This window comes from Pituophis catenifer, unplaced genomic scaffold (assembly GCF_029215685.1).
Source record: "Pituophis catenifer annectens isolate HBS135680 unplaced genomic scaffold, rPitCat1.0.hap2 SCAF_6, whole genome shotgun sequence".
NCBI classification, from domain to species: domain Eukaryota; kingdom Metazoa; phylum Chordata; class Lepidosauria; order Squamata; family Colubridae; genus Pituophis; species Pituophis catenifer.
Window position 1 is genome coordinate 59,548,212 of NW_027256886.1, and position 7,037 is coordinate 59,555,248.

Sequence of the window (7,037 nt, forward strand, 5' to 3'; positions counted from 1 at the left end):
TGTTTTGTATTGATCTCCAACATCCTTCTGGTATGCTTTCAAGTAAATATAAAAGCCATATGGTAGTCTCTTCAGTTTATCCCCCAATATTTGGCACTCTTCCTCTATAGCTGGGGTGTGAACTTAGACTTCACAGTGCTTTTACAGCCCTCTCTAAGCAGTTTACAGAGTCAACATCTTGTCCCCACCAATTTGGGTCTTAATTTTACTGACCTCGGAAGGATGGAAGGCTGAGTCAACCTTGAGCCTGGTGAGATTTGAACTGCCAAATTGCAGGCAGCCGGCAGTCAGCAAAAGTAGCCTGCAGTACTGCACCCTAACCACTGCACCACTGTGGCTCATATGATGGCTGGCTCAGGAATTCTGGAAGTCCACAAGTCATAAAGGACCCATTGTTCCCCCATCTCTGCTCTATAGAGTTGGTGAAATAGTTCATGAATTTGTTTTTTATTCAGGATCAATAATCTTCTGTTTTTTTTTTTCAAAAAAAGCAGACAGGAAGATAAAAGAGACTTCTGTATGACATCTGGATAGCTGCTACAATATTTTGACCTGGACATAAAAAAACTATTTAGCTATTATCATATCAGGCAGAAGTTGGATTTATGCTTCATCAGTATGTGTAACATTATTTGAAGATTTCTGTCTTGTGGGCTAGAATTATTGAAACGATGAATCACAATATGGTAACTAGTGAGGTTGTAGTTTGAACAATGTCCTATTGTTTCAAACTACAACCTCACTAGTTACCATATTGTGATTCATCGTTTCAATAATTCTAGCCCACAAGACAGAAATCTTTGCTTTCCACCATTGCTATTTAGCTTATTAAAAGAGGATATTATTAAATTATTTATTATTATTAAAATTTATCTCTGAAGTAATCAAATAGCACTAAAGACTTCAAGAATACATTACTGAAGAGAGTAATTCTCATCTCTGAAGCAAACCACTCCCCCTCAGAAAATATTTATTCTTAGCAGGCCATGATACAGATGGGCCCAAGCATTTCCTTTTATTCCGTCTGCAATTCTTTTCAAAGGAGGGAATTCTTTTATAATAGCATTCATGCCTATGTATTGCTGATATTTATTGAAGGGATGATGATTATTCAGTGGGCTGTGCAAATCCTTCAAAAGAGGGGCTTTGGAACTTGTAGGAACAAGTTAAAATAGATGTGACTTTTTTCTACGTTTGCACAGCTACTTCAGAAAATGCTCCTGGCTGACTCCACTCACACGAGTCCATTTCCACTTCACATCTATCCTAGGGCATTCTGGAACACGCCTCTTGGAGGTTCTGCACAGTCCTAGTTATATAGATTTGTAGAGTAGCTCACTGATTTTAAGTGCTAAAGAGGGAGAGTCCAAGGTAGAAAAACAGAGAGAATGTATAAATTAAAATGTCTTTTCCTGAAGGTTGGCAATCAATCAACAAAATTGATCAACAGAAGATGGGAAAGACGGGAAAAATGTATTTGTTTTTAAGATGCCTGCTCTTAATAAAGTAGGCAAAAGATTGCTAGATGGCTTCCACATTGACAAGTCCATTGTATTAACTGCTATCAAGTAAGGATGAACAAAGTTGGTCCTAATATTTCCAGAGGCATATCAGCAAGCCCTTTCTATTCCTGGCGCAACATTCCCAAAGTCAGCTAAATTATTATGGCAATTGAGGCAGAAAAATCCCACAAGTAATCTCATCCTTTTCCCCTGAAATAAAAATAAAAGAAATATAGATTAACTATAATTTGTTACCTTTTTGTAACAACTGAAAAATTGGCTCTCTATAGGGATTGTCCCACTTTTTCAAATGGTAGGGCCAACCTGGCAGAAGTAAAAGCAAAGTTATATTGCAATCTGGATTGCATATTTATTATATATCTATTGGATATAGATTCAATCTGGGTTGGCCACCAGGACCAGAGATTTTAGTCTTCCAAGCTTTCGGACTCGTGCTGGAGCCCATCTTCAGTGAACTTATCTCTAGTACACACTGCATCCAAAAGCTTGGAAGACTAAAACCCCTGGTACTGGTGATTGGATCCTGCAACATTAACCTGGGACATGTATATTTGCCTTCATTCAGTTATATCATCTAAACTGTGTTTTGCTAGAAGAATATCCTACTTTTCCTACCTTTCAAACTGAACTGAACTGGTTCAGTTGTAGCACTGATTTGTCCTATTTAGCTATAGAGAAGATTTTTTGTTGATCAGCAGGGGTATTTGACGGGAATAGATACATCAAGGTAGAACAAGAGATCAAGACAAAATCCTAGGCATAAAATAGCCTTCCTCAACCTGATGGCTCCCAACTATATTAGTCTATCTAAGAACTAAGTAAATATCTAACATTAATGGAAATTTGAGAAAGGCCATTGTAAAGAGGTAAAACTTTTATGAGATGGAATTGATGCAAACAGTATATCTGTGATGGGCACATTCACATTTTTGCAGATAGAATAGAATGATTTGAAATCCAGAGTCAGAATGTTTTGTGTTCTTTCCTCTGTAATCAGCAAGGGAATCTAAGCGATGTTACTGCAGAAAGATAACATAAGTCGAAGTTATTAATGTTTTTTGTTTGTCTCTTTTAATAAGTTGTGATGGATGCTGAGAATATTAGACTGTTTCATTCTTTGTCATAAATTTCTCCTTCTGCCTTTGTTATTGTTCCACTTACTACTCAAGTTATGGAGGTGATGGGAATAGGCCAGTGGGAATATGTGGGAATGGGAGAAACATTTGCTGCAAGGCATTTCCCACTTTAATAGCATACATTTCCCCTTAACTGTAATGCATGAAAACAATAGAATGTAAAACCATATTAAATCTGTTATGCTTTCCACATTGTACTTTTTAATATCTCTGTTCTAGCTTATCCAAGCAGAGTGAAATCTTTGCAACTGAACAGCATTGTATCAGTCACACAATAAAAAAGCAATGATGCCCAACTAGAAAAAACATCTTGCTTTTCTTTTTCTTTCCTGGTATTAAATGACTCTCCAAAATACCAGCAGTCTTAGAAATGACCAAATGTTTTTGCCTCTTATAAAAATGCCCTTAGACTTTGAGTGAGAATTTTCAAGCATTTGTGATTCTTCCACTTTAAAATGTTTCAAGTGGATCTGGGAGAAATGATGGCAGTATTTGTAATATTTTCCTAAAGAAAACACTGCCACCAGCTGGATAATAAATAGCTTGGAAGTGAAGCTTCACATGAAATTCACTTATATTTTATATATGGTTGCTTGGCTTGAAAAATTTCTTTTTATTAGGGGGAGATGAATTTACCTCATGAATGCACAGAGTATGATGATAAATATTTTTATTTACTCATGTAATCAATTTTGTCAGCCAAAATAGAGGTGGGGAAAGATCTCTTTTGACCTTCAGCTTAGTGTTAAAATAGATAACCAAATATGTAAGCTTGCCTACAGGTAATGATCCCATCCTTTGTGCCATCATTTGTGGTCCCCCAAAAAGAAAAGGATATGTAGATATGCAAATTATTAACTAGGAAACTGAATCAGTAATGGAATGTGATGGCATCAACACTAAACCTTTGTAGGGTCTTTTTTATGTTATTGTAATGAAGTTATTGATACCTTGCATCACCTACTTTAAATGTGTTTCTTTCCTCTCTTTATGCAAGAAAGAAGAGAAAATGTTTGCCTCACCTTGCAAAGCAATCAGAAGCTCAGCCATCTGTGGAAATATTTGCTTGAATCTAGGTTTACTTTAATATGGAGTTAAGGTCTGGCAGAAGGATGAATGGCTGGTTTGCTCACAGTGATTTCCAAGAGTGTTTTTCGTGAGATAGTTTAGGTGACTACTATGAAACATTTGTAGTCTTAATAGCATCTCACTTCAATTGTAGCCTGAGCTTGAAAGAAAGAAACAAGCTGTTCTTGGAGAGAGGCCAGTGTACTTGGAGATGAAAGATTCTAGGATAACCTTGTTCAACTCTTCAATATTTCCAGATGAAGCATTTTTTATGCAATCAACTTGGCTTATTCAAGAAATTTCATGGTTGATTCAAGCAGCCATATCTTTATTTGTAATAGGCTCTCTCCATTTTTTCCTCACAAAACCCCATCAAGGCAGGCATTATATGGCAGTTGGAATACTCTTATCATTTAGCTTTAGAAGGCTAAAGGATAAAGCTATGATCTTATACTCTTTGAAGGGTCCTCGGTGCTCTCTGAGCTTGGTTGTTCTCTTGCAGGCATTTCATTATCCAAACTAGGTAACAATATCAGTGCAGGATGATGTTACCTAGTTTGGGTATTCGAACATCTGCAAGAGAACAACCAAGCTCAGACAGCACCAAGGACCCCTCATTTCAACCCTGAGCTACAAATATTCTCCTTTATTGATACCTATACTGTTTATTAAAGTCCACCTATTTAAAAACATTTCATGACCACTCTACTTACTAAAACTATTATTACGGACCATTTATGTGACATCAAAAATAAAACAAATGTAGCCAGGATTGTGGGTGGCAAATGTGGCCCTACGGCAGAAGACATACAGTGAATATGTGCTCAGTTGTGATAGGGTACTTAGCTGTGTCAAAGCCATGTCTCTTGAAACGATAGGAAGGAAGTGCTAAGGAAAGTGGAATGGACAGGCCATTGCTATCTTCAGTAGCGTGGATACTCCACCGCTGTCTAAAATCAAGGTTTTAGATTTGCTCATAATTGTTAGGCTTCAAATCCACTTCAGGATTTCCCTGAAGATTGCATTTGTGTGTGTGTGTGTGTGTGTGTGTGTGTAAGAGAGAGAGGGAGGGGGGAAGGAAGGGAGAGAGAGGGAGAGGGAGAGGAAGGGGGAGGGAGAGGAAGGGGGAGGGAGGGAGGGAGAGAATCAGACAATCTTTTCCCAGTTTTGCTAACTAAGAAATTTTGGAGGCAGAGAAAAGTCAAGCCTGACAGGTATCCATTTCTTTCAGTTACCTCCAGGTTCTGTTTCTTTATTGGTAATTTTAACCTTCCCTATTGCTTAAATGGCCGCTGCTTTTAGCTTTCTTTTATTTCTGTCTGTAATGCAGACCTTCCTGCAAATATCCCTTCAGAAGCCAGTTTTAAATGTAAAGAAATATGGTTTCTACTCTTCAGAGAATTACTTAGAAATACATATCAAACAATTCTTCATTTGGTTTTTAAGACACAAGCCCTGGACCTTTGCTTCAGAAGTGCTAAAATAACAGCATATGCAAAGTTATGGTGATGTGATCCTCATTTCAGTTCTTGAAGAGATACATAAAATCGCCCTTGGCATGGTATCCATGAAAAAAAAAATTATATGAGACAGGTGTGAAACCCAGCCACTGATATACTCAAATTAACTTTCCTATGTGTGCTGTTTCAAAGGGAGCTTACATAATACCATTAGTAAGTGAGAAAGCCAAATGCAAAGAAGGTGGACATTTTCTGTTTAGATGCTTCCCAGTGTCAGAAATTTAAGCCAATCTGTTCACTTCCCTGCTCTAGATTATGCAGAAGCTTTAACAAGGACACAAAGTGGTTGTGTTGCTCTTCAGTTAAGTGCTACGACAAATGTAGAGCTGCAAAGTAGAGCTGCAATCAAAGGAGATATAGACATAGACTTAGATGATGTTCATTTCAATGTCAGTATAATTATAGATATACAGTATTGATATGGACATAATGCCTTGAAGTCCATTTTTGACTCCTGGCAACTGGACTAATCCCCGTAGTTTTCTTGACAAGGTTTTCAGAAGTGGTTTGCTGAGAGAGGTCACCAGCTGGCTTTGTGCCTAAGGTGGGACTAGACCTCACAGTCTCTTGGTTTCTAGCCTGGTGCTTGAACCACTACACTAAACTCACTCTCAGTTTATTCATTGTTGTTTATTTACTTACCAGATTTATCTTTCATCTTTTCTATATAGAAAAGATTTCTATATAGAAGCAGCCATGGCAGCTTTCAAGAGTCAAAATAACATTAGTAATTTTAAACATGGCAGGAAAATAATTAATTAAAACTGAATTCATGACCTTGGAAGTTGCAGAAGCATACCAGAGTTTCCTTTGTCGTTGGACTTGTGAAGACAAAATTGCTACTTAAAACAGCCATATCCTGCCACCACCAAATTCTGGAAGACACTATTGATTTGGGAATCTTTTCTGAGGATAGGATAGGTACTCTTCTTCCTTCAAAAGATGCAAGAAGATGCTTTAAAGTCCTCAACCTTTGCAGCTTAGTGGCCCGTCTGGGAGGGGAAAGGGGAACTGGGCCACGTGAGTAGCAGGTTGGTACACATGCATACGCAGCCCTTGTGCGAGCAGTGGGCTAGCATGCACAAGAGTGCCTACTGGCCCACTGCTGATGCAAGTTGAGATGCGCACACATGCGTGTGCTCTGGTCAGCCACTCACACAGCCCAGAGGTGGGTTCTACTTACCTTTACTACCGGTTCGCAGCTATTAAGCCCCCAATAGTTCAATTATTTCTTTATCTGGATCTGGTTTAACAACTAACTCAATAAATTGGAAATAGCTGCTTTGCTATTATCACCTAGGAAGGAATAATAAATATTTCATTTATACCCAAATGAGATTGTCATGTTTTTATCTATACTCTAGAAGTTGACCTCTATGTTCTAATAGTTCAGAATTTCCTATGAAATTCTAGAACTAAAACTAGAAAGCTAACTAGATTCAACAGAAGACTATATGGGAATGACATTAGAATATGTCCATTTTATCATAAGGCTCAAAGGTCTTTTCAATTACAATGCTAAATTAATGCTATATTAAATGGTGTTCCCCAAAAATTCAGGACTCTCTTACATTCTGTTAAGTCTCTTGATATAGACCATCTTCACTGGTTGTTGCATTATGGAAGGGAATCTACTAAAACCCAGCATTGTGCTTATCATGACAATGAGATCACAGAGGCATCTCTCCTAATGTCAGCTGCATACAACTGAAAATCTGAACGCTTAATCTGCTGGGAAAATGACATTCTCAGAGACCTCTATTGTTTCATGACAGTTGTAAAGGCCCAAA